This window comes from Bos javanicus, chromosome X (assembly GCF_032452875.1).
Source record: "Bos javanicus breed banteng chromosome X, ARS-OSU_banteng_1.0, whole genome shotgun sequence".
Taxonomy (NCBI): Eukaryota; Metazoa; Chordata; class Mammalia; order Artiodactyla; family Bovidae; genus Bos; species Bos javanicus.
The window spans coordinates 110,760,371-110,779,157 of NC_083897.1; positions in this window are offsets into that span (position 1 = coordinate 110,760,371).

Below are 18,787 nucleotides of genomic sequence, written 5' to 3' on the forward strand. Positions count from 1 at the left end.
GACATGACTGAAGCTACTGAGAATGCACACAACTTGCAAACAGTGATAGTGTATCTTAATGAGAAAACATAAATTATCTTTCCATGAACTCTAAGTACTTCTTTTGAAATAAAATGACAGATCTTTAGTTGCTCATCTATTTTGTAGGGCAATGAACAGTCCTTCACACAGTAATACTTGTCATAATTGTTGGTTTTCAATAATACTACTTAACATATAAATAGTATAAATTCCTGAATATTATACCAAAGTTCATAATTAGCTAAACTAGGATAAAATTAAGTTTTCTCATCTAACCTTGAGATCTGCCAAATTTTGATTTTTTTTACATGCTCTTTGATATGGTTTTAATTTGTAGCTTTGAAAGAGGGAAGATTTTTATCAGTAAATAATTGCAGATTATAGCAAAAAAAAAAAAAAAAACAACACCCAGTTACTTAATTCATTTGGGGTGATCATTGCAGATTTTTAAGTCCAACAGATGAACCAGTGGGAGTTTTATTTCCTTATCAGTATTTGGAATTCTATTAAAGAAAACAGTGGTAAAAGAATCCATTCTATGAATTTTTCATGTTAAACTCCCAGTACTTATAAAAAAACTTTGGAAATAAATGTCTGGTATAAGAAGGTATATATCCTTTCTCAAAGTTAAATTAAAGGACATAATATTCCTTAGCAACAGATGTTCTAAAGACAGATTTAAGAGACATCAGGAATATCGCGTGTCCTTATAGAAAACCAGTCTGTCACTACCAATCTCGTACAATATTACTCAGATCACTTCTCTGTCCACAGTTCTGAAAAATTCTGTCAATTTTATAAAGATTGACATATTAGCTACCTGACACCACCCTTATGGCAGAAAGTGAAGAGGAACTAAAAAGCCTCTTGATGAAAGTGAAAGAGGAGAGTGAAAAAGTTGGCTTAAAGCTCAACATTCAGAAAACGAAGATCATGGCATCTGGTCCCATCACTTCATGGGAAATAGATGGGGAAACAGTGGAAACAGTGTCAGACTTTTTATTTTTTGGGGCTGCAAAATCACTGCAGATGGTGACTGCAGCCATGAAATTAAAAGACGCTTACTCCTTGGAAGAAAAGTTATGACCAACCTAGATAGCATATTGAAAAGCAGAGACATTACTTTGTCAACAAAGGTCCATCTAGTCAAGGCTATGCTTTTTCCAGTGGTCGTGTATGGATGCGAGAGTTGGACTGCGAAGAAAGCCGAGCACCGAAGAATTGATGCTTTTGAACTGTGGTGTTGGAGAAGACTCATGAGAGTCCCTTGGACTGCAAGGAGATCCCACCAGTCCATCCTAAAGAAGACCAGTCCTGGGTGTTAATTAGAAGGAATGATGCTAAAGCTGAAACTCCAGTACTTTGGCCACCTGATGCGAAGAGTTAACTCGCTGGAAAAGACTCTGATGCTAGGAGGGATTGGGGGCAGAAGGAAAACGGGACAACAGAGGATGAGATGGCTGGATGGCATCACTGACTCGATGGACGTGAGTCTGAGTGAACTCCGGGAGTTGGTGATGGACAGGGAGGCCTGGCGTGCTGCGATTCATGGGGTTGCAAAGAGTCGGACATGACTGAGCGACTGAACTGAACTGAACTGAATGTAGGTGTCATATTTCTTTTCTTTGCTATTTTTTAGCCCTTTCCGTGTTACTTTTAACAGTATCACCTGTGTTTGTCATCTGACTATCATGTATAACTTCTTCACTGCTTTGCAAGTTCTATAGTATTTTCCAAACATACTCATTCTTTAGCAATCCCTTGACAACAGATATCACCCTCTATGTACCACCCAATTTCTCATTCCCTCTTCAGAGAAAAATTTTGGGGAAATTTGGATTTAGTGTCATTAACACTACTCAGTAACTCACTTATCAAAGGAACAAGACTTCCTCATTGCTAAACCCAACATTCCCATCTGTTTCTTTGTATATTTCTCAGCAATAGTCAGTATTGCTGCCCACTTTCTATTTCTTAAAAATTTTCCTTCTCTGTCCTTCATTACACAGCACTTCTTCCTGACCCATGAGCCATTCCAACTCCCTCTATTTTAGTGCTGGCTTCTCTATAAGGTCTCCAAAACTCAATCAGTGATCTTCTGGTCTTCTGTATCTTTCCAGTCAAATCTTCTGGATTTTAATACCATTTCTGTATACTTTTGACTTTCAAACTTATTGCCTGTGACTGAGACCTACCTAGTTGTTTACCAGACTCATGTACGCGTGTGTGTGTGCTCAGTCGCTTCAGCTATGTCTGACTCTTTGCAACCCCATGGACTGTAGCCTGGCAGGCTTCTCTTTCCATGGGATTCTCCAAGCAAGAATACTGGAGTGGGTTGCCGTGCTCTCCTACAGGGGATCTTCTCCACCCAGGAATTGAACCCACATCTCCATGTCTCCTGCATTGGCAGGTTCTTTACCACTAGCGCCTTCTGGGAAGTCCAGACTTATGTATACATCTAGCAATTTGATACAACCACTTGGATATTGCACTGGACATGCCATTCACAGGACATTCCAAAAGTGAACTCTTGATTTCACCCGCTACCATAACTGCTCTTCCCTAAAAGTTTCCAACCTTAATAAACAAATTTAAGTACCAGAAAAGGGGAGAGATTACTGCGTGAAAGTCTTCAAATAAGCAGAACAAGAATTAGATCTAGTATACACACTGAATGTTAATCTCTGCTGGGAGAACTGTCAGTTCATGGTGACCAAAAGAAAAGCAGGATATGTGAGCACAGATGCCAGTGGTGGGTGCTGGTGGGATTTCATGGAAGTGACCTTTCACTTTTACTAAAATGGGAAACAAGGTCTTCAGCTGAGAATCAGTGTGGGGGAGGAATGAGCATGGCACCAAAATCACATAAGCTCCAAGACAAACTGGTGAACTTCCTGTGCAGTGATGGGCCATCCTTTCTGTAAATGAGACACAGATCTTTCACTGTAAACTGTCAGATGGAATATTTCTTTAAATTTTACCAAGCAGCTAAAACAAAGTACTCTTTTAAGACTAAAACTTTCAATGGTTTGTCCTTAGAAGAGTGCTAGCACATCAGTGGAGAAGGTAATGGCACCCCACTGTGGTACTCTTGCCTGGAAAATCCCATGGACGGAGGAGCCTGGTAGGCTGCAGTTCATGGGGTCACTAAGAGTCGGACACGACTGAGTGACCTCACTTTCACTTTTCACTTTCATGCATTGGAGAAGGAAATGGCAACCCACTCCAGTGTTCTTGCCTGGAGAATCCCAGGGATTGGGGAGCCTGGTGGGCTGCCGTCTATGGGGTTGCACAGAGTCGGACATGACTGAAGCAACTTAGCAGCAGCAGCAGCCCATCAGTACACAAGAAAAAGTTTGTTGCAACCAGGTCCAATGAATTTCAAATACACTCCTTCAGGAAATGAATGTCAGGAATGCAGCTAAACAGCTGCTCTTGGAGACTTCACTTAAGGCATAGAAGAAAAGGAAAATTGTAGGAAAGCACAGTGGTGAACAATGGAGGAGTGCAGCATCACTGTGTGGCATGAGAAACAGACTCCCAAGGTGGAGAGTATTAAGACACACAGTGTTTTCACTGATCACAGAAAAGGCCCTGCTGTCCAGGAGATTAAAAACAGTAATTGCCAAGCAGTAGGGACATAAATCCAACCAGTCCATTCTGAAGGAGATCAGCCCTGGGATTTCTTTGGAAGGCTTGATGCTAAAGCTGAAACTCCAGTACTTTGGCCACCTCACTCGAGGAGTTGACTCATTGGAAAAGACTCTGATGCTGGGAGGGATTGGAGGCAGGAGAAGAAGGGGACGACAGAGGATGAGATGGCTGGATGGCATCACTAACTCGATGGACGTGAGTCTGAGTGAACTCCAGGAGTTGGTGATGGACAGGGAGGCCTGGCGTGCTGCGATTCATGGGGTCACAAAGAGTCGGACATGACTGAGTGACTGAACTGAACTGAACTGAACTGAGGGATATATAGATATCTATCTTAACTACAATACCAAAAATAGAATTTCCTGATCTAGCTTAAAGGTCCAATGTATTACTCTTAGCTTCTGAACTAATAATTACTGACTGCTCATAAGTTTATCTCAGCAGCATCACAGACTCACAACAAAGAGAAAGTTCTCAAAAATCATTAGAACATCCTCTCAATGTAGGTAGGATCACTTCTGACAGATATTCATGGAGATTGTGCAAGAAAATTTCTTGAGATGAGGACCAATAACCTATCTGAAAAGGCTGTGTTGCCTAATGGTTAGGAGCATAGCTTCTGGAGCTTGACTCTCTGGATTCAAACTGTAATTTTATTACTGGTTAGCTCTATGATCTTTGGGAAAGTTGTTTAAACATTCTGTGCCACAGGTTCATCATCTGTGAATATGATAATAATACTATCAACTGAAATGTTTGTTGTGATGACTCTTAAGAGTGCATGTGTGCATGTTAAGTAGCTTCAGTTGTGTCTGGCTCTTTGTGACCCTATGGACTGTAGCCGGCCAGGCTCCTCTGTCTATGGGATGCTCTAGGCAAGAATACTGGAGTGGGTTGCCACGCCCTCCTCCAGGGGATCTTCCCGACCCAGAGATCAAATCTGAGTCTCTTACATCTACCTGCATTGGCTTGCTGCTGCTGCTGCTGCTAAGTCGCTTCAGTAGTGTCCGACTCTGTGTGACCCCATAGATGGCAGGCCACCAGGCTCCACCATCCCTGGGATTCTCCAGGCAAGGACACTGGAGTGGGTTGCCATTTCCTTCTCCAATGCGTGAAAGTGAAGCCACTCAGTCGTGTCCTACTCCTAGTGACCCCATGGACTGCAGCCTACCAGGCTCCTCCATCCATGGGATTTTCCAGGCAAAAGTACTGGAGTGGGGTGCCATTGCCTTCTCCGACACTGGCTTACCTCAGTGTAAAACCTTTGTAAACTGGACTAATACAATCATCAGAAAGATATTCCTTATATTGTTCTTGGAAATATGTCTTATTCCTTTAACCCACTGTCTCTAGTTATAAAATCTGAGGCAATCTAAAATATGTTTCAATAATTCCTTCCTCATATGATGTCATACCATTTTCCAGGGTGATATTTTTAGCTGAACTTACATAATTATAACATGGATTATAATTATCCCATGTATTTCTTGAAAAGATCACTTCCTTCTTATTTATTATTGCTCCCTTCAGGGCCCCATACTCAAATTCTGATGTGGAATATTTGCTAAGGGACTATGAAGTGAATGACTGGCAACTATTCCAATTTTTAAAGACAACTCTTACATGCTTTCTACATGTTTTGATCTCCAAGCTAAACATTTCCCAGATTTTCCCTAATTCCTCCTAAGTCATCATTTCAACTTCCCACTCTGCTTCCTTTAAACATACTCCAGTCTTTCAAAGAGCCTCATAAAATGTAGTACCCAGAATTGAACCCAACATGACACATATGACCTGACAAATATTGAGTATTCTGGAAACATCAGTTCCCTAATGTGCACATTATTCTTCTATAAATGCAACACAAAACAAAATACATTCCAAAGAATAGCTAATTTACTAGTTTTCAGCCACTAATGTGTTCTCCCAACAGATGTAGTTCATATTGAAAAGTATTCATCATTGACACTCAAAATGTACCACATAGCCTTATTTTTAAATAAATGGTGAGGCTGACTTGATATCTAAATATCTACATGCTTCTAATTCACCTTGCTAAGGTCACCTAAAGAGTCATACAGTCATGATTTACTACTAAAGTATCTAAAACTTTGAGCTGTACCTCTTTTGAGGGTTATGTTTTCTGCCATTAAACATACATACACAATAGATTATGGAATCTTTATTTGAAAAACCTGGGTGATATCATTTCATGTGTTAAATAGGGTGAGATCTAATCAATCAAGTTACAGCTTCTTTGTTTCTTTCTTTATTTATTCACCTTAATATACTATAATAAACAAATAAATTGTATATATTTAAAGTATGCAATGTGATGATTTGATATATGAATATACTGTGAAATGATTATTACAATCAACACATCCATTACCTCACATATTTACCATTTGCGTGTGTGTGTTGAGAACATTTAAGATCTACTCTCTTAGCAGATTTCAAGTGTACAATACTTGTAATAATGTTTGCTCTTATGGGAAAATCTCAACAAATTTACTTTGGGCCAATAGTGTTTTTTTTAAAACAATATATTAATATCTTTTAAAAGTCTCTGAACATAGAAATCTTACTATGATAATTTCTTTTGGGAGAAGTCAGAGCTTAGACTTGCAGCAATCAAATTAAAAGTGTCCTTAGGAGAGTAGAAAGTATAGCTGAGATAATATTCTCTTCGTAATGAAGAAAATTTTCTATTAATTTAATCACTATTAGAAGATATCCATTTTATCACTTAGATAAATATTTATATAAGCATATGTATACACATATACAATAAGTTTATTTTATAAATAAGAAAACAAACACAAAATTCTTTTGAGACTGTCATCTACAGTCAAGAAACAATTAGAATAGAAATGGCATTACTTTTCAGACAGGTTTATGAGGATATTACTGAAGTAAAATCTTGTGTTAAAATTTCCTCTGGACTGAGGATCATGAAATGAAATAATAAGAAAATGACATAAGTGAAAACCATTACATTCGTGGGCATTAAGCCAGGGTTTAAAAAGTAGACATTATAAGGGCAAAAAGACATAAAAGAGAAAATTAAAGTATCAATGCCTTTGGAAACCATTTTGGACACTATTCATAGGATTGTGTGATTTTATGATGACTTAGATCATTCTTCCACATGATACCATTATATAAAATGACACTATCACCCCCCTCATATCACTGATGAAGATATTTGGGCAGCATTTCATCAGCTTCACTTCACCAGTAGAAAATGTGAGATAAGCTGCTTCAGGCAGCAAAATATAATGAATGGCACTTATACACCTCTAATTCCAGAAACATAAAAATCCTGGACAAAAGTCATCATTCACAGCTTAGCTATACATAGAGAAAAAGTTATCCTTAGTTTCCAGAAGCAGAAAGGCAAATCAAAACTACAGGTTGATATCATGGTACTTCAGGATGTTATCAAAACTGAAAATAGTCCCTGGCAGAATAAAGATGGAGTTGTAAGGCCCACAGAGGGTATGGTTTTATGCTTGTATGAAGTTTAATTTGAGGAAATGGAACTGAAATCCCCACAGAAAGTCATAAAAAGAAAAAAACTATACTTTCTGGGGAAGGGAGGCAGCAAGGCAAATTGTCATCTGCCCAGTCTTCTGGCTAAGAAATAATTGAGTTCCCTCAGAAATCAAAACTTCAGATTCTGCCACACATGAGCGGAAATCCAAATTCGCATCTCCCATAAGATAGATAAATCCCACAGTTACACATTAATGCCAAAATCATCATCTGACATGAAATCCTTGGGGTGCCTGTCAGAAGACAAGGAGGACACTGACACGAACACAGATGCCTTTCCCAGAGAAACAATTAAGCAAAAACTTTCTCAATATACTTTCTAAGGCTGGGTAATTTTAATCATTAAAAGACAATAAAGGAAAACAAAATAATATACCAATCTTATTTGGGAATATAATATTAAATCCTAAATGGCGTTTTAGGAAATAGAATGCATCATTCTATTAAGCAAATCAAGGATTTCATTTCCATTAGTGTGCTGAAAAACTTTACCATGGAAAACTGAAAGAATATGTGATAATTTTTTTTTAAATCATCATTGAGCTAAGAAAAAAATAATAAATTCTCAAATGTCAATAACAAATTTAAAGAAGTACTAAAGATAGATGAGCTACTTCAGAAGGCAGTTTTTTAAATGTATTTAATTGGAGGATAATTACTTTACAACACTGTGATGGTTTTTGCTATACATCAACATGAATCAACTATAGGCATACATGTGTCCCCCGCTCCATCCTGAAACCCCTTCCACGGCTGTGCCCACTCATCCCTCCAGGTTGTCACAGAGCACCAGCTTTGGGTGCCCTGTGTCATACATCAAACTCGCACTGGTTATCTACTTTACATATGGTAATGTATATCTTTAAACGCTATTCTCTCAAATCATCCCACCCTGTCATTCTCCCACTGAGTCCAAAAGGCTGTTCTTTACTTCTCTGTCTCCTTTGCTACCCTGCATGTAGGATCATAGGTACCATCTTTCTAGATTCCATATATATGTATTAATATACACTATTTGTCTTTTTCTGACTTCCTTCACTTATTTAATAGGCTTTATGTTCATCCATCTCATTAGAACTGACTCAAATATATTCCGTTTTATAGCTGAGTAATATCCCATTGTATATATGTACCACAGCTTCCTTATCCATTTATCTGGTGATGGACATCTATGCTGCCAGAAGGCAGCTTTTAAACAGAGGCCTTGTACCAAACTTTCGTTCACTGAAGGAGGAAAAATATCTCCCTTGTTGTTGTTCAGTTGCTAAGTTGTGTTTGATTCTTGCTACCCCACAGACTGCAACATGCCAAGCTTACCTGTCCTTCACTATCTCCCAGAGTTTGTTCAAATTCATGTCCACTGTGCTCTCTAACCATCTCATCCTCTGCCACACTCTTCTCCTTTTGCCTTCCATATTTCCCAGCATCAATGTCTTTTCTAATTAGTCAGTTCTTCACATCAGGAGGCCAAAGTACTGAAGCTTCAGCTTCAGCATCAGTCCTTCCAATGAATATTCAGGGTTGATTTCATTTAGGATTGACTGGTTTGATCTCCTTGCTGTCCAAGGGACTCTCAAGAGTCTTCTCCAGCATGACAATTCAAAATCAGCAATTCTTCAGCACTCAGCTTTCTTTATGGCCCAACTCTCACATGTGTAAATGACTACTGGAAAAACCACAGCTTTGACTATACAGACCTTTGTCAGCAAAGTGATGTCTCTGCTTTTTAATATGCTATCTAGGTTTGTCATAGCTTTTCTTCCAAGGAGAAAGCATCTCTCTTAATTTCATAGCTGTGGTCACCATCAGCAGTGATTTTGGAGCCCAAGAAAATAAAATCTGTCACTGTTTCCACTTTTTCCCCTTCTATTTGCCTTGAAGTGATGGGACCAGATGCCATGACGTTAGTTTTTTGAATACTGAGTTTTAAGCTAGCTTTCTCACTCTCCTCTTTCATCCTCATCAAAAGTCTCTTTAGTTCTTCTTTGCTTTCTGACATTAGAGTGGTATCATCTGCATATCTGAGGTTGTTGTTTCTCCCTTTGAATCTCCAAATGCACACTGATCCTAAGGAGATGAGTTTCCAGCTCAGTTTCACACTACTTGCAAGTAAACATAAGTCTTCCCCTGGAGGAATGACCATCACTACAAAGTCTAAGAAATACCTCCCCCCACACACAATGTTGCAAGAAGTATGGACATAGTAAAAATTCATAAAATACATAAGGAACATAAGGAAATGAGGCACCATGATTAAGTCAGAAAAAGGGTAGACTCGGTTACACAAAATTTCATGTACAAGAATCATCAGACACAATACAAAAAATCGTGTTTAAAATAGCTGAAGAAATAAAAGAATAAATTCAAAAAATCAGCAGGTACCCATTAAAGTTACTAAATAAATCACAAAAAAGAAACCAATGGATTATCTAGAAATTGATACTCAAGTTCAGTTAAACAATAGATTTAATAGAGAAGAGGAAAAATTAATAATTGATAGATTGAAGAAATTATCCAGAATGTGTAATAGAGAAAAATGGTAGCACTCAGCATATTAGTATATTAGAGATTAAGAGAAAGGTTAAACTTGTTAACAGTTAAAGAAAGAGAGAAATGGAAAATAAAATAAGAAGGACTACTATCTTTGAAAAACACTTCCATTTTCTCTATCCTCTCCTTCTGGAAATCATATTAGAGATCTATTAGCAAAGAGCTTTCCAGAATTGTGTAAATATATCAAGCCTCAAAGTTATTCAGTTATACATGAAACATTTGTTAATGGCTCAACTGGTAGAGTTTGCCTGCAATGCAGGAGACTCAGGTTCGATCCCTGAGTCGAGAAGATCCCCTGAAGAAGGGGATGGCAACCCACTCCAGTATTCTCCTCTGTAATTTCATGGACAGAGGAGCCTGGTGGGCTACAGTCTATGAGATCGCAAAGAGTCAGGCATGACTGAGTGACTAACACTTTCACTTTCACATACATTTTATCATGAAGCAAACAAAAATATTAATGAACTACAATCATATACAATATGTTCTCTGCAACAAAGCAATTAAGTAATTAAGTTAAAATCAGAAATAAATGATAATTAGAAAGGTCTCATATATTTATAAAATATAAACCCATTTCAAACAACTCATCATTAAATGAATTAACCAGGCTGGAAAGACATATAGATAATAAATAGAAAAATACTTAAAATAAGCATTCACATTAAGAAACAGAAAGGTTGAAATTTATAACCCAAACATAACTGAAAAGGTTTGAAAATGAACAACAGAATCTAAGGGAAGTAAGATTAAGACATAATACAAGTAAAAGCACAGCTTACTAAATGAGAAACAAATAAGAAAACAATGAAAAAACAAAAAAATCAACAATATTGATTATTTTAAAAGACTAATAAAAGTGACAGAAAGATAGAAAAGTCTAACTAAAACATAGTAAAAAAGGGGGATATTAAAAATGTCACAGAAAATTAAAAGTTGAGAAGATGAAATAACTACACATCAATAAATATAAGACAGCGACTGAGTGACTTCCCTTTCACTTTTCACTTTTCACTTTCATGCATTGGAGAAGGAAATGGCAACCCACTCCAGTGTTCTTGCCTGGAGAATCCCAGGGATGGGGGAGCCTGGTGTGCTGCCGTCTATGGGGTCGCACAGAGTCGGACCCAACTGAAGCGACTTAGCAGCAGCAGCAGCAGCATGTAAACAAATTTATAAAAACATTATTAAATAATATTGACACAAAAGAATATGGGAAATATAAATAGCCTTTTAAAATAGCTAAGCAGTTAAAGAAATTGTACCAGATCTTTAAAACTTTCCCACACATAAGATTCCATGCTTCACAAGCTTTACCAGTGAACTCTAAGAAAAATTTTACCAACCTGCTCAAAATATCCCAAAGCCTAGAAAAAGGAAGAAATGCATTTAATTATAATAATCAAAATCATTATTAACTTGATACCATAAACCAATAAACAAAAAGAAGTGTTAAAAAACTGACCAATCTCAACATGAATCTAGATAAAGGTTTGCAATCTTTTTCTGTAAAGGGCCAGATGGTAAATAACTTAGGCTTTGTGGGCCAGTCTCCATTGCAACTACTCAACTAAAAGCAGCCATAGACAATATGTAAATGAGTCAGCATGACCATGTTTCAATAAAACTACTTACAGAAACAGCCTGTGGTCTGGATTTGGCCCTCAGATCCCTGATCTAGATACAATCAATCTTAAATAAAATAATAAATTGCAGAAATTGTTTTTGGTATCCTGAGCAGATCCCTTTTACCAGCAACCACTGATGAACTGATATTAATTACAAAAGCTGAGCCATTCATTTCAAAGCAAGAAGTCTCTGGAGGGGTACTTCGAGACCAAACTGTACCTGAGACTACAGCTTTGCTTGATTTTTGTCCCCCTCCATGAGAGTTTAGCAAGTTTGCTAGAAAAAAATTAATATAAAAAAATCAAGAGCAACCCAATTTACACAGAGATAGATCATGTAGTTATTTTTTTAACTTCCCAATAGCAACAACATATAGCTGAGAATAAATCTAATGATAATTGTGCAAGGTCTTTTTAGAGGAAATTGCAAAGCTTATTATTAAAGAAAACTTACATGAATAGACAGACTATGATTTGGAAACCACATCATAAATATGCAAATTATCCTCACATTATTTTACAGTTTCAATTTAATTTTAATCAAAATTTCATCTGCTATAAAAGAATAGTACAATATATATTTATGTTATTAATATTATTTCACTATTACCAGATAAAACACAAGGGGAATATGTTTAAGAGTATGGATTTGGCAATCAGTTACGATGAAAAGCCCAGCTCCAACACTTACAATCTGTGAAACTTCAGTAAAATTACTTAGCCTGTCTGTACCTCAATTTCTTTGCTTATAAAATGAATATAAAAACATTTATCTTATGGAGTGTTGACTGAGTTAAGATGTGTACACTACTCCAAAGGTTAATTTTAATTTCATGTCAACTTGATTGAGCCAAGGGATGACCAGACAGCTGGCTAACTATTATTTTTCTAGGTGTGTCTGTGAGGGTGTTTCTGGAAGAAATTAGCATTTGAATTAGTGGACTTAGCAAACAGATGACCTTCCGCCATGTGGATGGGCATCATTCATTCTACTGAAAGCATGAATAGAAGAAAAAGGTGGAAGAAGGCTGAATTTGCTCTCTGCCTGACTATTTGACCTGGGTCTTAAGCATTCTGACCAAGGCTAAAATCTGCACTATTAGCTTTCTAACTCTTATGCCTTCAAACTACACTATTATAATTCCTTGGTTTCCAACTTGCAGAAAGTAGATTATGGGGATTCCCAGTTTCCATAACTGCATAAGCCAATATTTAGACCCTATTGACTCTGCTTCTGTGGAGAACTCTAGTTAGTTAAAATAGCAAGAAGAGTGTTGCGTATTTTCTGTTAACCCCCAAGATGTACTCTACATCTTAGATCTTTTTCCATTCTTCTCTGTGCCCTAAGTGGCTATTCTTTACAGATTGAATCCACAGTCTCCCTAGCCCTCAGGCTCTGAGTTGAGTTCAGTCAATGAGAGACACTAGTAAGAACCTGGAAAGTAAAAGAAGTATGAAAGCAGAGTACTTATTTTCCTGAATCATTCCCCCTAACCTCCCTCTTACCAACTCCTGCTTTCTTCTGTGGGAATCCACAGCTCCTCTCAAGCAGCTATATTCACCTCCTTCATGCCTGTGCCAGAATGAACTCCCCGCTGTTTCTAGCCCAGAGGTACTGCACAATCATATGTTATTTTGCTTAAAGTATATCCACAACTTTGTAAGCAATCAATTGCCATTGCATAGTATTAGAAAATGTACACAACCAATTGGGCTTATTATTTTCTTTGAAAAATAAGTTGCTAATACTTAAGAGGCACCCAGAAATAAAACTAATAAAAGATGTCAGAAATAGTGGAGAAATTAATAAAAGTTTACTGTTATAGACAAAGGAACAGCTAACATTTTCAGATGTACAGATTATATTCATGGATAGGAAGATCACATGTGGTAAAGACATCAATCTTTCCTTTTCTTAATTAATCTGGAGTGGGTTGCCATTCCCTTCAAGGGATCTCCCGGACCCAAGGATAGAACCCATGTCTCCTACATTGCAGGCAAATTCTTTACCATCTAAGCCACCAGGGAAACCTAAAAGGGCCATATTAAGAAGCTGATTTTGAAGACCTCTAGGAGGGATACTCTAAGACATTAAGGCTTATTAAAAGTATATAGCAATTTTTTAAATGTGATGTTAACAGTAATTTAGGGATAATCTATATAACAATGGCAAAAAAATCGAGTCTATACGTATGTTAACATGCATACATGCATATGCATACACACCAAGAATTTGATTTAAGAGAGATTGTACTATGAATATATGAGAGAAAGAATGTGCTATTCAATTCTATAAAAGTCACTGATACATCTTGCCATTCATATGGAAAACTTTTTTTTACTGCATACACTATACAAATCAAATATTGAAATCTGATGAAAACAATTAAAACATAAAAATATTAAAAGAAAATGTAGAAAATACATTATGACATTGGGTAGTAAAGGAGAAGAGAAAAAGACACCCAAAGAGGAACTGAGAAAGAAAAAAACACTTATGGATTTATCTTTAGCAAAATTATAACCTTCCTCTAAAAGATGCCATAAAGTTAAAATATGAGACACACTGTGAGAAAAGATGCTTGGAGTGATTCTAATTCTAATGGACTCAGCATTAATATACAAAATAAAGATGTAGATATAGATGTACATAATATTTACTGTATGTATATGTGTTTAATAGAAGAAAAGTCTTGAATGGCTCATAACATTAAAAAATATATTCTGCTTCCCCACTAACCAGAAAAAATAATTATAATAAAATTTTCATGTCATTGTATATCCATATGATCCACAGCTACTTAATATGTCTGATATTATCAAGTTTTGGCAGGAAAATGCAACAGAGAAACTTCCATATGCTATTGGTTGCAAGGTAACATGGTTGTTCTATAAAATCTATAGCCTAAATTCAGGAAACATCTCCTTCCCCCTTCTGAATCATAAATTAAATATTAGGTTCTTACAAGGTAATGAATACCAGCTTCATAATTCTAATATATAGATAACAGAATGATTTATAAATATATTTCTTGTTTTGTTTCCTGCAAAAGATGATATTAAGTAATATTCTGGTCTTACTTGCACTTTCAGCCTTCTCTTGAGATCTCTGCTGCTGCTGCTGCTAAGTCACTTCAGTCGTGCCCAACCCTGTGCGACCCCATAGACGGCAGCCCACCAGGCTCCCCTACCCCTGGGATTCTTTAGGCAAGAATACTGGAGTGGGTTGCCATTTCCTTCTCCAACGCATGAAAGTGAAAAGTCAAAGTGAAGTCGCTTGAGATCTCTATCCTTTAGCAATTTATACTTCTGAATGTAAGTAGTAGAGTTGTTTAGACTTCATTGCTAAAATCAAATGATTATAAATAACAGGTGATATTTATTTATGATCACCTTGTATTTATAATGTGGCCAAAACATAAAATACCATTAAATGTCCTGAACACACACATACTTTACAATAATAATGCACAAGTCAGAATAGAATGTAATTAGGTCCTAAAACAAAGTAAGTGCTTAAACCTGCTTTCTATCTACAAAATTATTCTGCCTCTCAACACTGATATGATGGTAGTAATTTTATAAGCCTGGTTGAAAACCCAATATGAATTTGAAAGAAATCTTCATTACTTTTCTTTTAGCTCCAGAATACAGTACATAAATTGGAAATATTCACTTGTCAAAGATACCATTGCACATTTTCAGTTCTAATTTCCATCCTAAAAGTCATTCTGTGTGTGATACCGTAGCAAGACTTCTAGTTGTGCAGCCTCTGACATTAACAGAAGTAAAAAAATCTCATACTTGAAGAAGGAAGCTCTCTCTGGCACAGAAGGCATTTCTAAAAACTGCAAGATTCCTCCACAAATAGTATAATTTAAATAATCCTTTTAATACATGTCAATATCTAGCACTCTAGATAATATTTTCACTTACTTTGATTTCCCTAGTCCCAGTAACAAATTACAGAAGAGCAATAAAGTCAATGAAATCTACTGTATTCCACTTATCCACCTTGAACAAATTCTCAAGATAATAAGAAGATTTCAGATGTATTTTGAGATGTCAAATCGTTTCAAAAGGCTTTTAAAAAGTTAAAACAGAACAGATGAAGATAGAGTGAAAATTTTAAATCACACTTTCTTCACAGTAACAACTCAACATTTCAGTCAAAATGTTTACTGTAACAATCTTATGATGAACATCATTAAAACAACCTATGCATCACCAAGCACACTGTTGGTGATTTTTCTTAAGGTAGGTATCCAGAACTGGAGTTGCTGGATCAAAGTACAAATTGAAAACCGTAGGAAGTTGTGCCACTACCCACACAGAGTTGTACCAGGATACACTCAAATCTCAAATCAACAGTGTGTGAGAATCAGCATATACTCACCCCTGTATTGCAATTAAAAAAATTTTTAATTGCAATACAGTTGATTTACAGTGTGTTAGTTTCAGGTGTACAACAAAGTGAATCAGTTACACATATACTTATATCTGCTTTTTAAATATTCTTTTCCCATATAGGTCATTACAGAATACTGAGTAGAGTTCCCTATGCTACGCAGTTGGTCCTTATTAGTTATCCATTTTATAGATAGTAGTGTGTATATGTCAATCTCAATCTCCCAATTTACCCCCCTCATACCATCGTCTCCTCTGGTAACTGTAAGTTTGTTTTCTACATTTGTGACTCAATTTCTGTTAACTCTTTACTGTGTGACAGGCAAACATGAATATGCATTCCTGGTTTTACCTGTATTGTTAAATATCTTCCCAGAGACATACTGACACTTTGAAACCTTCTAATCTTTTTCCTGATCATATACTTCAACCAATTGTCTATTATTTTTAATTGTCTATTATTTTTCCTTATGAAATTTAATTGAACTGTACTGCTTTCACCAGTGTAATTCAATAATGTATTAACAAAATTATGAGCATGTATCCTCTACTGAATATGTTGAAAAGATTTTCTTCCATTTTACACATAACTTTTAATTTTGCTTTGGTGAAAAATAGATTCGTTTTGTAGAATCAAACTGAACTCCTGGTTTTCCTGATGTCTTTGAGATTTGGCATGTCACTTGAGAACTCAAATTCAAGAATGGTAAAAATATTCTCCCATTCGTTCATCTAATAAAAATTATTCAGGCCAAGAATTTATGTAAAATACATTCTCATATATGGGATGAGGCAAATAACTAACACTTTATTTCCAAGTGTTTGGTCAAATTGATACACCACCACTGAATATCCACTCTTTTGCTCAGATATAATAAATAGCATCTTAACCATTTATTAAAAGTTGGGGCTTCCCAGGCACCACTAGTGGTAAAGAACCCACCTGCCAATTCAGGAGATATAAGAGACTCAGGTTCCATCGCTGGGTTGGGAAGATCCCCTGGAGGTGGGCATGACAACCCTGAGGGATGGGATGGGGAGGAAGGTAGGAGGGGTTTCAGGATGGAGGGACACATGTACACCCGTGGCTGATTCATGTCAATGTATGGCAAAAACCACCACAATATTGTAATTAGCCTCTAATTATCATAAATAAGTTAATTTTTTTAAAATTATCTTAGTGTTTCTAATGAGAAATAAGGTTCAGTATATCAACTGAACTGCAATATAAGGTGGAACAGGATGGTTTCACTTTATTCAGAATAAGTTCTTTAATTAAACACCCTGGTAAATGCCTTGGAGAATGTTCTCCATTATTTTATTTTCAATTTGATTTTGGTATTTTTTAGTATCTGTTTTTAGTGCCCTGGGATTTTTTTCAATACACAGTGTAATATCTTTAGTTAATCTATTTCCTCCTTTTTTCCAACTTCTAGAAATTTCTCTAAATTTAAGAGCCACCTATCCCACCAGTCCTTGCTTACCAGCATTTTTTTATGTTGGCTATTTTCTATATTTTAGGAAATAATGCATGGGTAACAAAGTTCATGGGTATAATCAGCTTGCCATAATGATCAAATCTCCAATGTTAGCATATTTTATAATTCTTTGAGTCTGTGTTCTCTATGTTACCATGAAAACTGAGTTATTTTGAAAGTCTCACTCACCTTTATTTCTAATCTTACACTTGATTTAACTATTCATAAGTACAATTGCTTTTACTGATAGTTTTTGTTATGACAAAAAAAAATTGGGCGTCATGATTCTCAACCTGATGAAAGCAGTCTTGAAGTAAAATTAAGGATACCCAACTTTGATCTTCTAAATATTTATTCAACTTTTAGAGAATTATTCCAGCAGCTCCTCAATTATGAACTAAAGTAAACATAATTAAAGTAAGATGTATTATAAAGCAAATTAGAGATCAGGCTTCAATTTTTTCAAACTTTGAACTTTGTCTCTCCTCTGATTCCCCATATTTCAAAGGATGGCTCCACCAACTACTCACTACCCCATATGTGTGTGCCCTTCTCAATTAGTCTCACACTTCTCACTGCTAAAATCTCACCAAGCACTGAGGATCTGACTTCCTAAATACTTCGTTTTTATTATTGTAAAGTGTATATAACATAAAGTTTGTCATTTTAACTATTTTGAAGTGTACTCTTTAGTACTATCACCTAAAGACAATTGAATCAAGTTTTGCCTCCCTACTACAATGACCCTCTTGTGGTCAACTCAAAAATCATCTAATGTCCTGCTTCCTTCCATAAATGATGGGTTATCCATATGACTGAACAGTTTAAAAATGCTATAAAATAATTTTAATGACAAGAAAATACTCAATATAGTTTTACACAAAGACATTTATATTCTGGGAGTTCTCACTTCCTTTCTTCATGTGGTGTTTTTATTTTGTTTTGTTTTTGTTTGGGGCTTAGAGTTCCTTTCTAAACTGTTTGAAGGTGTTATAATCCTATTCTTTTAAGGTTCAGCCGAAATGCTATTACTACTGTGACTTATTCTCAGTTTCCCCTTTTTTATATTCCTATTCTATACTTACACAATGTTATATGTGAGGGTTTTTTAAAATATATTATGTCACCATTGGCAATGATATTTATATAACTATCTTCTCTGTTAAAGATAAGTGACTTAAATATAGAATGTGTCTCTTATTAATAAGGATGGGGGTTCAATATACCAAAAAGTGTATCAATCTTAAACATGGATGAACCTAAAAAGTAAACTTAAAAGTACATTGAGAAAATGATGGAACTAAAAGGAGAGATAAATGAATCACAATTAAAGTTGAAGACTTCACTCCACTCCATTAACAGAATAATTAGTAGTAAGTACAGGATAGAGAAAGGATAAGAATAGAGAAAATATGAAAAATATAATCAACCAACTTGACCTAACTGCCACTTATCAAACATACTATCCAGCATCAAAAAAATATGCAT